We start from the raw sequence: 16,712 nt of genomic DNA, 5'->3' as shown, positions 1-16,712 counted from the left end.
TCTATATCTGTGGCCTACATTTTGTTCCTGGGTTAGTTTGACCGGATAGCCCCGCGACCACCAGGTGATCAATTGAAACGCCACTTGTAATGATGGTTCAATCTTACTTTGAGCATTTGAGTACAGTATGCTGGAGGGGTCCCGTATTGTCACAGAGTAAGCATTACAGAGGCAGGAGGTTTGAGGGGACACAGACCGCTGTGGTGCAGCGGTCTAAGGCAGTGCATCTCAGTGCTAGAGGCTCACTACAGACACCCTGATTCAGCGGTCTAAGGCAGTGCATCTCAGTGCTGAGGCGTCACTACAGACACCCTGATTCAGCGGTCTAAGGGTACTGCATCTCCATCTAAGGCGTCACTACAGACACCCTGATTCAGCGGGTCTAAGGACACTGCATCTCAGTGCTAGGGCGTCACTACAGACCACTGCTGTTCACGCGTAAGGTACTGGCATCTCAGTGCTAGAGCGTCACTACAGAACACCCTGATCAGCGGTCTAAGTACTGCATCTCCAATGACTTAGTGCGTCACTACAGCACACCCTAGGTTTCAGGGGTATAAGTATCATTGTAAATAAGAATTTGTTCTTAAACTTGAACTTCCAAGTTAAATAAAGGTGTTATGAGAATTTCCGTTCATATGTTCATAAACTTAAATTATCTACTAAGTCTGCAACCCAGAGTTTGGTAAGACTATGTTAATAAACCACAGAACCCCAGCTCTCAATTAGTCACAAGTTTATTCACGAGAGCACTCTGAAGTACATTATTACAAAGACATCCATTTTTATGACCTTGCCCTTCTTTCTACGGCCACATACCTTCCACACAACACGCCACGAAATATCACGCCACATACCATCACACCAACAGTAGGTGAGTGTATCCTTCTCCAGAGTTCTCACCACTGTTATCACTACCCAGCCGACAGTTCCATTCCCCCGAGATAGTACGAGAAACCTTGAGAAGTACTCCCTGTCCTATAATAAGCTTTCTCAGAGTTCTAGCCAGGTCGGCTCAAACACAGTTAATTTTCTCGTTATTTCTTAACACACCATACACACACATTTCTCTCCTCACAAGGTCTCTTCTGAGCCTAGTTGACTTACGTTTAATACATTAATTATTCCTTATACATGATACATAAAAAAACCTATACCAGAATATTTGGTTCAGGTGGAATTATTTAATCATTATCTTTGTAAACATATTAAATTTTTTATCAAAAGGTTAAATTAAAAAAATATTTTTAAAAACACTCTCCCCTCCAGTGGCTGCAGCTCAAGAGAACCTCCGCTTGGGGTGCTAATACAGACCTCACACCCTCCCTCCCATCCCTCCCTCCACTTCAATGAGTTATGGAGGTTCACTCAAGCTGATTCTTCCTCTGAATGTAAATTCATTAGTGTTAGGAGGGAGGGAGAGAGAGGAGAAGAGAAGAGAAGTCAATAACTAACTTCTCCCTTTACTTACTCTTGTGGAAAGAGAATAGGCCAATTGAAGAGGTTCAGTAATGCCATTGTGTCTRCTCAGCTTCTCTTACAGTCCTTCAATATGTTTTATGTCTGCTGGATAGGATAGAGAGATAAACATGTATCTGGGTGGGAGCTAGACCACCCCGGACCACTCACTTGACCAACTCATTCTGACGCTCTGAGATGACCAGTAAAAGACATGAGAAATGGAAAAACAACATTCATACACTCCAATGTATATAGAAGTTGTTTCATTGTGAATTTCTATTAAATACTAGTCACGTTACATATTGTTAAAACAGATTACTATTGTTTCCCCTGTAGATCAGTAGATCAMGTTTTCCTTACTAATTATTATTAAGCTCAAATCAAAGCGTAACTGCCTCATGAATGTGGAACAGGAAGAAGAGGAAAGGGCATAAAACAAAGAAGAGCTTTGATTGTAAATCACCACGTCTGTCAAGTGTTTTGTTTGTGCATTAGAAGAATGAATAGGCTGGGAGATAATAACCATTGATTGTTTCCCCCCAGTGTTGTGATTTATGAATGATGTTCCTTCTATAGATTTGGCCTCTTACTATCAGTGATATCCTCCTTTCAGCATTTTCTGTTTTTATWACTAACCATAGATTGATCCTACTCYGTTTAAGTCAATCAAACTGAATTGCTGTTTTTCCCTAGTAGTTCCTTAGCCTGGTGAAACCAGCCTAATCTTGCAAAAGCTCACATGCTGTTTCACTTTACGTATCAAGTGAAACAAAAGGTGAGCAAAGKGGTCATTCTGCTTGACCAGGCTAGTATCTCCTGTTCCCATGGTGAAATAAAACYACAGATTTTTTCCAGAATAATAAGTGTGTGTGTGAGGGCAGTAGTTAGTCTACAATGAAACTGCGTAGCCTACACATCTCCGTGACGGGTTTGAGTGCACCAAGTTCTGCTTCAGTGTACTTTGTGTTATTGCCTGAACCTTGAGCTGCAGCTCACAGAARGTCTGCTCTGCTCTCTCCTGAACACTGGCCTGGCCTTGACTGTTGGAAGACTGTTCGAGACTATCAGGAAAAGCCATGGCACTTTTGTGTGGGTGTACTTGTGTGTGTATCGGTGTCTGTGTGAATACACACCCTCTCTCTGCCAGTGCACCCACCCTCTCCTCTCTGTCTGTTAAGGTGGGCGACCAGCTGCTGGAGGTGAATGGGCAGAGCTTCGTGGCCATCCCCCATGACGAGGCGGTGAGGATCCTGAAGACGAGTTGTCACCTGCTGGTGAGGGTGAGGGACGTTGGCCGCGTGCCCCATGCCCGCACCGTGGTGGACCAGACCAAATGGATCAGCAGCCCCATCCCCCGTAGCCCCGCGCCATAACAGAGAGCACCCGCCAGCCCAGCCGCTACACGGTGAGTTAGCGGCCATTACAGAGAGCACCGCCAGCCCAGCCGCTACACGGTGAGTTAGCGCCCATTACAGAGAGCACCGCCAGCCCAGCCGCTACACGGTGAGTTAGCGCCCATTACAGAGAGCACCGCCAGCCACGCGCTACACGGTGAGTTAGCGCCCATTACAGAAAGCACCGCCAGCCCAGCCGCTACACGGTGAGTTAGCGCCCATTACAGAGAGCACCGCCAGCCCAGCCGCTACACGGTGAGGTAGCGCCCATTACAGAGAGCACGCCAGCCCCAGCCGCTACACGGTGAGTTAGCGCCCATTACAGAGAGCACCGCCAGCCCAGCGCTACACGGTGACGTTAGCGCCCATTACAGAGAGCACCGCCAGCCCAGCCGCTACACGGTGAGTTAGCGCCCATTACAGAGAGCACGCCAGCCCAGCGCTTACACGGTGAGTTAGCGCCCATACAGAGAGCACCGCCAGCCCAGCCGCTACACGGTGAGTTAGCGCCCATTACAGAGAGCACCGCCAGCCCAGCCGCTACACGTGAGTTAGCGCCCATTACAGAGAGCACCGCCAGCCCAGCCGCTACACGGTGAGTTAGCGCCATAACAGAGAGCACCGCCAGCCAGCCGCTACACGGTGGTTTAGCGCCCATAACAGAGGCACGCCGCCAGCCCAGCCGCTACACCCGGTGAGTTAGCGAAAACAGGCACAACATTTCAAAAGGGCAATCTCTATGGTGTGTCCCAAAAGGCACCCTATTTCCCTATATTAGTGCAGTACTTTTGACAGAGCCCTATGGACCATTGGAGATGCATCCTGTGAGAGTTTGATGATATCTTTGTTTCAGTGAAAAAGTCATGCTGAAGACTAATGAAAGCTCCTTCCTCTGTTTATGTTAAATTCCTTTAAAACAAAACGTCCTTGGAATGTACAATGCACAGTGGCCTCGAGTTTCATCTTTAATATGTAACAGAGATGTAGTATGTTTGATGCAATTGAACATGGAATGATATTTCCATTCAATCATAATTTTTTCTTTTGAGCGAAATAATGTCTTAGGCATTCATGTCTGCGGTGACATGACGATTAGCAACTGAATGTAATATTTTTCAATTACAGCCAGCCCCCATAAAAGCAATATATAGAATGATCACGTAACAAGGTAACATAATGAAATTACCATTGAATTTCTGACCAATGTCATTAATCTTCTACAGCTGTCAGTGTCTTCTCATGTGACTGACTGACTAATGTGAGGCAGAATACTTCCAGCTCATTGTTGGAGGAGACTAAGGTTCCTTCCTCTGGGTTTGACAGTGATATGGCAGGCTGCTCAGTTCCACGGAGAGCTGTCTCTCTCCCCTCCTCCTCTGTCTATCTGTCTTTCTTTCTCTCCCTCCTTCCTCTGTCTCTCTCTCCCTCGGTCTCCTCGCTCTCCACCCTTCCCTCTGTTGTCTGTCTGTCTGTCTGTCTGTCTGTCTGTCTGTCTGTTCTGTCTGTCTGTCTGTTCTCTGTTGTCTGTCTGTCTGTCTGTCTGTCTGTCTGTCTGTCGTCTGTCTGTCTGTGTCTGTCTGTTCTGTCTGTCTGTCTGTTCTGTCTGTCTGTCTGTCTGTCTGTCTGTTCTGTCTGTCTTGTCTGTCTGTCTCTTCGCTCTCTCCGCTCGCTCTCTTCCTCTCTCTCTTCTCTCTCTCTCTCTCTCTCTTCTCTCTCTCTCTCTCCCCTTCCTTCCTCCTTCCCTCTGTCGTCTGTCTGTCTGGCTCTGTCTGTCTGTCTGTCTGTTCTGTCTTGTCTGTCTGTCTGTCTGTCTGTCTGTTCTGTCTGTCTGTCTGTCTGTCTGTCTGTCTGTCTGTCTGTCTGTCTGTCTGTCTGTCTGTCTGTTCTGTCTGTCTGTCTGTCTGTCTGTCTTCCTTCCCTCTGTCTATCTCTCTGTCTACCTGTCTGTCTTTCCCTCCTTCAATCTGTCTATCATCTGTCTGTCTGTCTCTCCCTCTTCCCTCTGTCAGTCACTAGCTCTAATGGAGGCGGCTTGATGAGAGCCCTAGGAGGTATACATTTCCCTTCAGCTCCTTTAGCAATCAAGCAAGTGGCTTTAAGTCCTACACTTCATTAAACGCACGTTGTTTGCGAACCACCCAGTTCCCTACATAGTGCACTACTTTTGAGCAAGGCCCTGTGTAGAGAATAGGGTACAATTTAGGGTCCATCTGTAGGCTTCCTAGGGAGCTCTGCCACCAGGTCTCCCTGGGTTGCTGTTGTTCTCATGGCCAGACCATACACATTTCAAAGTAATTTGTTGTTTGGGTGTTTGTGTTATTGTAAAATGGGTTTTCTGTTAGTGGTTCATTATGGGAGCATCTTTTAAGTTCTARTGTTTTTGTTGCAGGCCATCTTCAGCGCGGGCTACACCTGTATTAGGAAAGGTAAGTCAAATTCTACTATCTCCAATACTTCCCCCAGTTGTGTCAAGTTGGCTGGATGTCCTTTGGGTGGTGGACCATTCTTGATACACACGGGAAACTGTTGAGTGTGAAAAACCCAGCAGTGTTGCAGTTCTTGACACAAATCGGTGCACCTYGCACCTACTACCATACCCCGTTTAAAGACYCTTAAATCTTTTGTCTTGCCCATTCACCCTCTGAATGGCACACATACACAATACATGTCTCAATTGTCTCAAGGCTTAAAKATCCTTCTTTAACCTGTCTCCTCCCCTTCATCTACACTGTTTGAAGTGGATTTAACAAGTGACATCACTAAGGGATCATAGCTTTCACCTGGATRCACCTGGTCAGGCAAGAGCAGTTGTCCTAAATGTTTTGTACACTCAGTGTATACTTAAGCAATAAGGCCCAAAGGGGTGCGGTATATGGCCAATATACCACAGCTAAGGGCTGTTCTTATGCACGACACAACCTGGACACAGCCCTTAGTCGTGGRATATTGGCCAGATACCAGAAACTCACAGGGTACCTTATTGCTATTATAAACGTGTTACCAACGTAATTAGAGCAGTAAAAATAAATGTTGTCATACCTGTGGTATACGGTCTGATATACCACGGCTGTCAGCCAATCAGCATGCAGGGCTCGAACCACCCAGTTGATAGTCTATCCTGTACTACTTGATACTACTATATCCTCATTGATACATAGAACTGGAATATCAGAGGGTTGACCACAACTCACCACACTAAAGGCCTTTTAGACTGATAGTTCACTATCTTCAGATTCAGTCTTCATCTGCTAGTACCATTCACCTCAGCATCACACATGAACTGCACAGGTTGTATCCCAAAAGTAGTGCACTATTAGGGCATAGTGTGCTATATGGGATGCCAAYAAAGGGAAAGCAGTTTGATTTACTGGAAGAGAAGAGAGAGAAGCATTTTGCAGCCCTTTGGATTGGAAAATCAATTCTGCAGATTGTGTTCAACCATGAAGAGCTGTGACTCAAGTTATGGGGCTGGCTCTATGCTGACTCACCGTTTTATGCTGTTGTCACCATTAAGGTAGAACTTAAGAAACCATGAAGGGTTGGATACTCTACGTATAGTGTTTTACTGTTTTACAGTTAAGCGTATCTCACCCCTGCTTTGCTTCTCTCTCTCTCTATTTCCTAACAACTGAGACACTGTGAAGATGAATTTCAACAATTCTCCTTTATAATTCTGGCCTTCTTCACGGGCTGAAAAGTGTTGGTTTTAGCAGTAAGGAAGCCTTTTTATCAAGATCCCCTGTCCTCCAAGAGTTGCTGAATTTCCTCTTTACTTCAGTYGAACATCCATGACCTCATCGTTAGCTGGACACATGATCGATTCTTCAAGGGACGGGAAGTGACAGCCTGGCCAGATGCCATCACCATGGCGACACAAAGTCAGCTCTCGTCAATAAAAGAGGGAAGAGGGAATAGAGGAAGAGCACGGACTGTCCTTCGTTAGCGGTCCATAATTAATTGAAGGGGAACACTGAGCATCTACTCAAATCAAATCAAATATATTTATCTTACGCACTTCTTACATCAGCTGATATCTCAAAGTGCTGTACAGAAACCCAGCCTAAAACCCCAAACAGCAAGCAATGCAGGTGTAGAAGCACGGTGGCTAGGAAAAACTCCCTAGAAAGGCCAAACCTAGGAAGAAACCTAGAGAGGAACCAGCTATGAGGGTGGCCAGTCCTCTTCTGGCTGTGTTGGGTGGAGATTATAACAGAACATGGCCAAGATGTTCAAATGTTCATAAATGACCAGCATGGTCAAATAATAATAATCACAGTAGTTGTCGAGGGTGCAACAAGTCAGCACCTCAGGAAAATGTCAGTTGGCTTTTCATAGCCGATCATTAAGAGTATCTCTACCGCTCCTGCTGTCTCTAGAGAGTTGAAAACCAGGTCTGGGACAAGTAGCACGTCCGGTGACCAGGTCAGGGTTCCATAGCCGCAGGCAGAACAGTTGAAACTGGAGCAGCAGCACGGCCAGGTGGACTGGGGACAACAAGGAGTCATCATGCCAGGTAGTCCTGAGGCATGGTCCTAGGGCTCAGGTCCTCCGAGAGAGAGAAAGAAAGAAAGAAAGAAAGAGAGAAAGAGAGAAAGAAAGAGAGCATACTTAAATTCACACAGGATACGGATAAGACAGGAGAAGTACTCCAGATATAACAGACTGACCCAAGCCCCGACACATAAACTACTGCAGCATAAATACTGGAGGCTGAGACAGGAGGGGTCAGGAGACACTGTGACCCCATCCGATGATACCCCCAGACGGGCCAAACAGGCAGGATATAACCCCACCCACTTTGCCAAAGCACAGCCCCCACACACTAGAGGGATATCTTCAACCACCAATTACCACCCTGAGACAAGCCGAGTATAGCCCACAAGATCTCCGCCACGGCACAACCCAGACAGGAAGACCAGTCAGTGGACTCAACCCACTCAAGTGACGCACGCACTCCTAGGAAACGCATGGAAGAGCACCAGTAAGGAGTGACTCAGCCCCTGTAATAGGGTTAGAGGCAGAGAATCCCAGTGGAGAGAGGGGAACCGGCCAGGCAGAGACAGCAAGGGCAGTTCATTGCTCCAGAGCCTTTTCGTTCACCTTCACACTCCTGGGCCAGACTACACTCAATCATGTGACCTACTGAAGAGATGAGTCTTCAGTAAAGACTTACAGGTTGAGACCGAGTCTGCGTCTCTCACATGGGTAGGCAGACCATTCCATAAAAATTTWGCTCTATAGGAGAAAGCCTTACCTACATCTGTTTGCTTAGAAATTCTAGGGACAATTAGGAGGCCTGCGTCTTGTGACCGTAGCGTATGTGTAGGTATGTACGGCAGGACCAAATCGGAAAGTAAAACCTTGAAATCAGCCCTTGCCTTAACAGGAAGCCAGTGTAGGGAGGCTAGCACTGGAGTAATATGATCAKATTTTTTGGTTCTAGTCAGGATTCTAGCAGCCGTATTTAGCACTAACTTTATTTAGTGCTTTATCCGGGTAGCCGGAAAGTAGAGCATTGCAGTAGTCTACCCCAGAAGTAACAAAAGCATGGATTCATTTTTCTYCATCATTTTTGGACAGAACGTTTCWGATTTTTGCAATGTTACGTAGATGGAAAAAAGCTGTCCTTGAAACAGTCTTGATATGTTCGTCAAAAGTGAGAATACAGTCCAGAGTAACGCCGAGGTCCTTCACAGTTTTATTTGAGACGACTGTACAACCATCAAGATGAATTGTCAGATTCAACAGAAGATCTCTTTGTTCCTTGGGACCTAGAACAAGCATCTCTGTTTTGTCCGAGCTTTAAAGTAGAAAGTTTGCAGCCATCCACTTCCTTATGTCTGAAACACAGGCTTCTAGCGAGGGCAATTTTGGGGCTTCYCCATGTTTCATTGAAATGTACAGCTGTGTGTCATCCGCATAGCAGTGAAAAAGTGAAAGTTAACCATAATTGTCAAGAATGCCTACACAGAAGGTAAAATATATATGAAAACAATAGTGGTCTTAAACGGAACTTGAGGAAACGAAATTTAAGTTGATAATTGTCATTCTACTAGAAGACAAACTGATATAGCGAAGATAGATAGATTAAACCAGGCCAGAATTGTCGTGTAGCCCAATTATGGGTTTCCAATCTCTCCAAAAGAATGTGGTGAATCTGATGGTATCCAAAAACAGTACTAAAGGTCCTACGGAGACCGAACAGGGACTAGCATGCAGAGACTCGTCTGAAGACATTAAAAGGTAAATTTACCACACGTTGACACAGTGCAGGTCTCAAGCTGTGCTATGACTGGGGTCTAGAACCAGACTGAAGCATTTACCATCACATGTCATTTGTCATCACGAGAAGGCCAGTGAGTTGCTTGCGCAATAGCTTTTTTCTAAAAATGTGTTTGAGAGCAAATGGAGATTCGATATAGGCCCGTAGTTTTCTTATAATTTGTCTCCACGCGAGGAGTCTTATTCTCTCCGTCCTGGTCGCCAGCGGTGGCAGTGGTTATTTGTAGGGTTATAGCCACTGACTAAACCAATAGGAGGTTATACTCCATTACTTTCTCTCCAGCTGCTGAACCGGGGGCGGGCGCCGTGCGCGCTTTGCACGTGGACAAGCTGAGGCGGACAGGGCTTTTTAGTCGCGCTGAGGGCTCCTGTTTACCTTCGGCTCCCGTGTGGCTCATCCAGATCCCTCTGGCGTCATGAGTGGAGGTGGAACGTGGTCAAGGTGGGATAGCGAGCTGGCTCTCTCAAGGCATCGGGAAGTACGCCACCGCATTGGCGAAGCGAAACTTACGTCGTGGGGACAGCAAGGAGGTGTAGTTGGCATCGTCCGTCAAAGCTTTGAAGGTGCGTGGAGCCATTTGGCTTGAGGGGGGCTAAAAACACCTTTTCTCTTACTTGGACTGACCATGACGCAATCTGGTACATCCCACGGGTGCAGTGAGGAGACTAGACAACGCCTTGACAGAGCAAGGTGGGCCATGTTTTTCACTGCCGTTTGTTTTTCACACCTTTCTTTAACATTACCAGGTGTTCAGAACATGAAGGCAGTACGCACTTGTTCCCGGCTGTAATGACACAGAGGAGCGGACACATGGATCCCACTCCTCATGGATCTGACCCGGCCTCCTGCCTGGTGGCAGCCGGTAGTGTGGGGAGCTGGACGCGGCATTTAAGCGGGCCGTGCGTATACGAGCCCGTTCCCTCTCCAGTGTCCCGCTGGGGCTCTGTACAGTTCTGTCTGCTGTCCTGACCGGCTGATCGTATTGGGACCACACGTCACCCCTCCTCTGGTCATCCCAGCGCATCGGTCGGTCAGACGGTGGTGCTGTCTGAGCGGCAAGTTACTGGTGGCCCACTTTGGCTAAGGACGTGAGGGTTTTATGTTCCTCCTGCTCGGTGTGCGCCCAGTGTAAGGCTTCCTAGCATCTACCGGTAAGTTTACACCCCTTTCTCTCGGTTGCAACAGCGGCCTATGGTCACACCTGTCGGTCGATTTCCTGACCGAATCTTTCCCCCATCACAGGGACAACACCACGATCCTGGTCGTTCGTTGTGGATCGTTTCTCTAAGTCCTGCCGTCTCCTCCCTCTGCCCGGTCTCCCTCTTGCGGCCCTAGCAGACTGTGGAAGGCCTTGTTTACCGCGACGTCTTCCGGCCCTCGATGGGGTGCTGAGGATATTAGTAGATCTGATCGAGGTTCCCGCAGTTCACTTCAAGTGGGTCTGGAAGGCGTTCATAATGTATACGTCTGGGGGTCTCGGTCAGCCATTAACCTCCAGGTTTTCACCCAGAGGAGTAATGGGCAGCGTAGAAGAGTAAACCAGGATTGTTGGGTAGGTTTTGAGTCCTACTTGCCAGAACCTTGTGGGACCGGGGGAGTGGGCAGCCGTTCTTGTACCCTATGAGATGCGTCCAGACTCGGCTCCGCCTTACTTCCTTCTCACAACCTTTCTCACCTTCCAGTGTGTATTCTGGACTGTATTCGCCACATCTGATCAGTGGAACTATATCATTAACAGCCCCATTTTCATTACATTTTAAACATCAAGGCGTTATCCTCATCATGATTAAGCAGAACTCTATTCAGTGGAGTCAATATTGTGTCCTTTATTTATTTCTGTTCCGAACCCGGCAACTAACCCAGGTAATTTTAGCAAATTTTCACACATAAGTAACCGAATTATCCTCTGCTTTTATCAGACTACAATATAAAGTTGTTAATGAGTCGACATGTACAATATATTCAGAGTGAATGAGGTAGCAAGAATGCTTTGCTCGTATCCGACGCAGAATTCATAACAAGTAATCTAAAGTACCGATGTAATACACAAGTCGTATAAGAATGTACAGAAGACCTATCGATATAGAGTAGATAGGCGTACGTCGATTAGAGATGCAGTATGGCTTTAGAATACAGTATAAAGTAGGAGTATTCTAGGTATAATTATATAAGGCTTTAAAGTGACTAGTGATTACCATTTATTACATTCCATTTATTTTTTTAATTATTAAGTGCTAGAGATTTGAGTCAGTATGTTGGCAGCAGCCACTCAATGTTAGTGATGGCTTTTTAACAGTCTGATGGCCTTGATGAATAGAAGTTTGTTTTTCAGTCTCGTCGGTTCGTCCCAGCATTTGATGCACCTGTACTGACCGCTCGTTCTGTGGATGATGCGGTTGGTGGAAAGCCGTGGCTCGGGTGAGTGGTTGTCCTTGATGATCTTTTTGTCCTTCCTGTGACATCGGGTGGTGTAGGTGTTCTGGAGGCGCAAGGTACTTTGCCCCCCCGGTGATGGTTTTTGCATATCCCTCTGGAGAGCCTTACGGTTGTTGGCGGAGCAGTGCGGTTGACCAGGAGGTGATACAGCCGCAGGCATGCCCTCGATGTGCATCTGTAAAAGTTTGTTTGTTGTTTTTGGTGACAAGCCAAATTTCTTCAGCCTCCTGAGGTTGAAGAGGCGCTGCTGCGCCTTCTTCACCACAGCTGTCTGTGTGGGTGGACCATTTCAGTTTGTCCATGATGTGTGTACGCCGAGGAACTTAAAACTTTACCATCTTCTCCACTACAGTCCGTCGATGTGGATAGGGGGGTGCTCCCTCTGCTGTTTCCTGAAGTCCACGATCATCTCCTTCTGTTTTGTTGATATTGAGTGTGAAATTTTAGGGAGCCTTGTGTTTCAGATTAGCTTTGTAAAATCCCCAGCCCACATAAATGTACCTCGGGATATGTGGTTTCCAGTTCACATAGAGTCCAATAAAGTTCTTTCAGGGCCGTCGGAGGTGTACGCTTTGGGGCGATATACACGACTCGTGATTATAATCGAAGAGAATTCTCTTGGTAGATAATCGTCGGGCATTTGATTGTAAGGAATTCTAGGTCAGGTGAACAAAAGGACTTGAGTTCCTGTATGTTGTTTGATCACAACCCCCACGTCTCGTTAATCATAAGGCATCTACACCAGCCGCCCTTCTTCTTTACCAGAGACGATGCTTGTTTCTGTCGGCGCGATGCGTGAAGAAACGAGGTGGCTGTACGGACTCTTATAACGTATCCCAAGTGAGCCATGTTTCCGTGAAGCAAGAAGAATGTTGCAATCTCTGATGTCTCTCTGGAAGTCAACCCTTGCTTGGTTTTCGTCTACCTTGTTGTCAAAGTACTGACATTGGCGAGTGGTGATGGGGCCATCGGGAGCGGTGGGCGATGTGCCCGTCTACGGAGGCTGACCAGAAGACCGCTCCATCTGCTCCTTCTGCGGCGCCGTTGTTTTGGGTGCCTGCTGGGATCCGATCCATTGTCCTGGGTGGTGGACCAAACAGAGGATCCGCTTCGGGAAAGTCGTTTCTCCTGGTCATAATGTTTGGTAAGTTGACGTTGCTCTTTATACCAATAAGATTCTCCTCCCGGCTTGTGTAAATAAGACTTAGAGTTTCCTGGGGTAAACAGTGTAAGAAATAATACATTAAAAAAGAAAATACTGCATAGTTTCCTAGAAGCGAAGCGAGGCTAGCCGTCTCTGTCGGCGCCGCGGATGTATTAGTCCATCCTTCAGCTCATTCACCCACTCCCATCTATCTCTCAACAACCACACATTTTGAATTTCTATTTTGCCATATATTTTTCAACTGTGCTGTGATGCTTCGACAAAAAGTACTGAACCTTTCTATTCTCATAGCTTCTAAAGGTTGTAAATTGAAAATATATTTTTGCTTAAAATAATTATTTATATTATTGATTGATGACAATGGATTTTAAATCACCCAGTATTTGCTATTTGCAGCGTTAGTTCTAGGCAAATGTTGCAACTCTTCAGCCATTTCCTGGACGCTGTGACAAAAACGGCTCATATGGACAAATATCCAAAATAATATCAAATGACTCTGCCTCCTCACAGCACGAATTTGCAGAGCTTGGGAGATTGTATCCCCCATATATATAACATTCTATTGGTTGCAAGAATTTTGTATGTAATTTAAATTAAAATTTCAAAGTTTTGAATCCGGCGTTTTTTTGCCTATCAATTCATAACCATTGCTGGAATGGGTACATCGAATCTCTTCCCAAATATTTTGCATTTATTGGCACAGCGATGTTTTTTGGTCCTTAAATGAATTGGTATATGTTTATATTTATCACACTTTTCTTTAACCATTTATGTTCTTTAATACAGGGCCGACATACAAGTTCCTTACTTTTTTCCCCTTCTACTTGCCTCTTCCATTTTTGTGGTAATGCTGCAATTAGTTGGTTGTAAATTTTGGTGAGGCAAACATTTCCGTATGTCTGTGTTAGCTGCATGTGTGACATACTCTTCACCAGTCCTATTTATGATATATTAACTAAAATTATACCTTTTAAAAAATGTTTCCTAAAAAGATTTTTTTAATCAATTAGTATATTTGAGTTTAACACAATATTTGTTGTATTATTTGTTCTGTCTTTTCAGGTGGATTAAACTGAAATTGAAACCAACTTTCTAAAGGCCTGTTTAAAAAATAGCTAGATATTTGGAGATTATTTCCTTTCAAACAACCGAAAGTGAGCAGGTGTAATCTGAATAAAGGGAAAAAGGCCATTCTGAACATAGGATGAGACATTCTACAATTTACTAGAAAACCAGTTTGGATTTAATAATAACTTTTGTATGACTGATGCCTTTAGTGAGAGGTCTGATGCTTTCATATTTAATGATTTCTGCCCTCCGAATTCATATTCGTTATATAATAGGCCCTTTTTATTTGGTCTGGCTTGCAATTCCAAATAAAATTGAATATTTTTTGTTATATAATTTAAAAAGCAGGTCACTAGGTGTAGACAAACCATAGAAAATATGTAAACTGTGATATGACTAAAGAGTTAATCAGGGTGATTTTTCCACAAATAGACAGGTATTTTACTTTCCAAGATCTTATCTATTTTTGCAGACTTTCTATAAAGATTTATTGGAATGAGATGTCTTTCTTTTGGGATGTATACCGAGTATGACTCACATCTCCGTCAGACAATTTAATTGGTAAACTACACAGTAATGTAAAATGTGCATTTTTTTTTGTGATCAATACGTAATATAGTACACTTATCATAATTTGGTTTAATCAGAGAGGTTAGCAAAAGTATCTAGATCCTCTATGAGGCTGTGGAGGGATTCTAATTGTGGTTTTAAAAGAAACATGATCATCAGCGTACAATGACACTTGATTTTAAGCCACGGATTTCTAATCCCTTAATATTATTGTTTGACCTCATTTTAACAGCAACATTTCGATGGCAATAATAAATAGATATGCCGATAGTGTACAACCTTGTTTTACTCCTCTAGATAGTTTAAAACTTTCTGAGATTGTAGCCATTATTTACTATTTTACACCTTGGGTTACTATACATAACTTTAACCCATTTAATAAGAGATTCCCAAAATGTTTATTATAAGAACGCCTGTTTATTAGTTCTGCCTCACATTCTGCCATTTTTCACTCAACCACCTTCTTTGCCACAACACACAAAACCAAACACACAACACACACACATCACACAACCACACACTCATACACACAAACACACACTCATACACACACAACACACACACTCAATTGTCATAAAAAATCAGGAAGACACAGGGGACCACCACTGCAGACAGCAAGGAACTAAGGTAGGACACGGAATGTGTGTGTGGCGGTGCGTGTGTGTGTGTGTGTGTGTGTGGGGGTGGGGGTGGTGGGGGGGGGGGGGTAATTGACAGTGTCCAGGGCCCTCAGAAGGATTTGCTCCGGTCAGGACAGACTGCTCTTCAAGGTTATGACTTTAAATGCAGTTTGAGTTCTGGCAGCCAGAGAGAGGCTAATGGCCCATGAAACCAATATCAACACACACCTCTCAGACCACACTCACACCAAACTCTCACACCATCTCCCTCATCAGCAGGAGGAGAGAACACCCTATGCTGTTGCCCTGTTGAGGAGCGAGGATCCTGATTCAATCAAATTCTTCCTAACTACAACACGTGTGAAATGATACAAGTACTAAAAACCACATACCCTGTCTGTACTTCTTCTAATATAGACCAACACATTCAAACAGAGCAAATCAACCGCTTCTTAAAAGTGTTGTCTCATCTTGTGAATTGCAGCTTGTTTTCCAAAGAGGGACATCCTTTGTTAGGATGTGTCCCAAATGGACACCGCTCTACTTCTCTTATATATGGGTTTACGGGGGACTTTAACTCAGTTTGACTACTTTCACCCTCACTTTTTTTATATAAAAAGGAAGTTTGTTAATACTAACTTAAGCCAGGAGAGTCTCACATGGTTAATTTGGCTAGTCTTATATTTGGCAAAATTAGTGGAGAATGTACTGAGTTTGAACCCCTCTCAAAAATCCTTGGACTGGATGTCGAGTGTAATGGGTCGTGCGTCAACTCTCACACTCATCCCAAACCTGCTATCCACAACAGGTGGTGTTTAGGAAAAAGGAAGGGTAATAAATGAAGACGAGAGTATTAAGTTCTGATGATGGGTATTATAAAGAAAAAGTGAAAAACGAATTCCTGTAGGCAGCACTTTCGTTGAATATGAAGTTTAGTAGCTAGTAACCTAGTAATAGAGTAGCCCGTCGCGTCTTTGCAAGCTGAGACTTTCCGCAACGGACCACGTACATTGTAATCGATTCTGGCTCTACTACACACCGCTAGACCGGGCTTTGCTTGCTGTCACGCGTAGAAGAGGACCATGGCAATAGTAGGTTATGCAAACCACGGTTGAGTGTGCCAGCTATGTGGGATAATACACCAGGACACTTGTTTGTCACACATATTGCCACAAAACTCAAGGAACAGTTGGTTCACTTAAGGGGAATGATATGATTCTAGTTGGACATATTATCCGTGTTTCCCATATTTAACAACTTAAAGAAAACCCTACTGTTGCAACAAAAGTAAAAATTAAATCACACCTCACCAGAGACGTGGGAAATCCTATAACACAATTGGATTCAAACGAGACAAAGTCTACATTGAGAATGGCGTATTGTGCAAAACTTACTTTGTATAATGAAAGCAAAATCTGATTTTTTTTTTTTTTTTTCATTCTTTTTTTTTTTTCTTTTTCAATGAGTCAGATGAGATTTCCCCTATTGCATAATGACAATTTCTAAATAAAATAATAAAAATATATGTAAAGCTACCTAAACATAACCGTTTCCTAAGAACAGATGTTCTTCTGTTAGCCTGCAGCATCTAAAACAGAGATCACGTTATTTTATTTTCCAGGGTGTTTGGGAATACTCATTTCGAAATTAATAACCTAAAACCGATAATGTGTCAAAACATTCCCTTCCCTTGTTTTTTCTGTCATTGGCAAAGC

At 44.5% G+C, this 16,712-nt stretch overlaps 1 pseudogene; it reads left to right on the top strand.

The window, feature by feature from the left end:
- Positions 1-16,712, top strand: part of LOC111957581 (whirlin-like) — a 125,627-nt pseudogene that overhangs the window by 71,803 nt on the left and 37,112 nt on the right.

Source organism: Salvelinus sp. IW2-2015, linkage group LG33 (assembly GCF_002910315.2).
Source record: "Salvelinus sp. IW2-2015 linkage group LG33, ASM291031v2, whole genome shotgun sequence".
Lineage (NCBI taxonomy): Eukaryota > Metazoa > Chordata > Actinopteri > Salmoniformes > Salmonidae > Salvelinus > Salvelinus sp. IW2-2015.
Note: the sequence above shows the minus strand (reverse complement) of the source record. Positions and strands in the feature narration are given on the sequence as shown.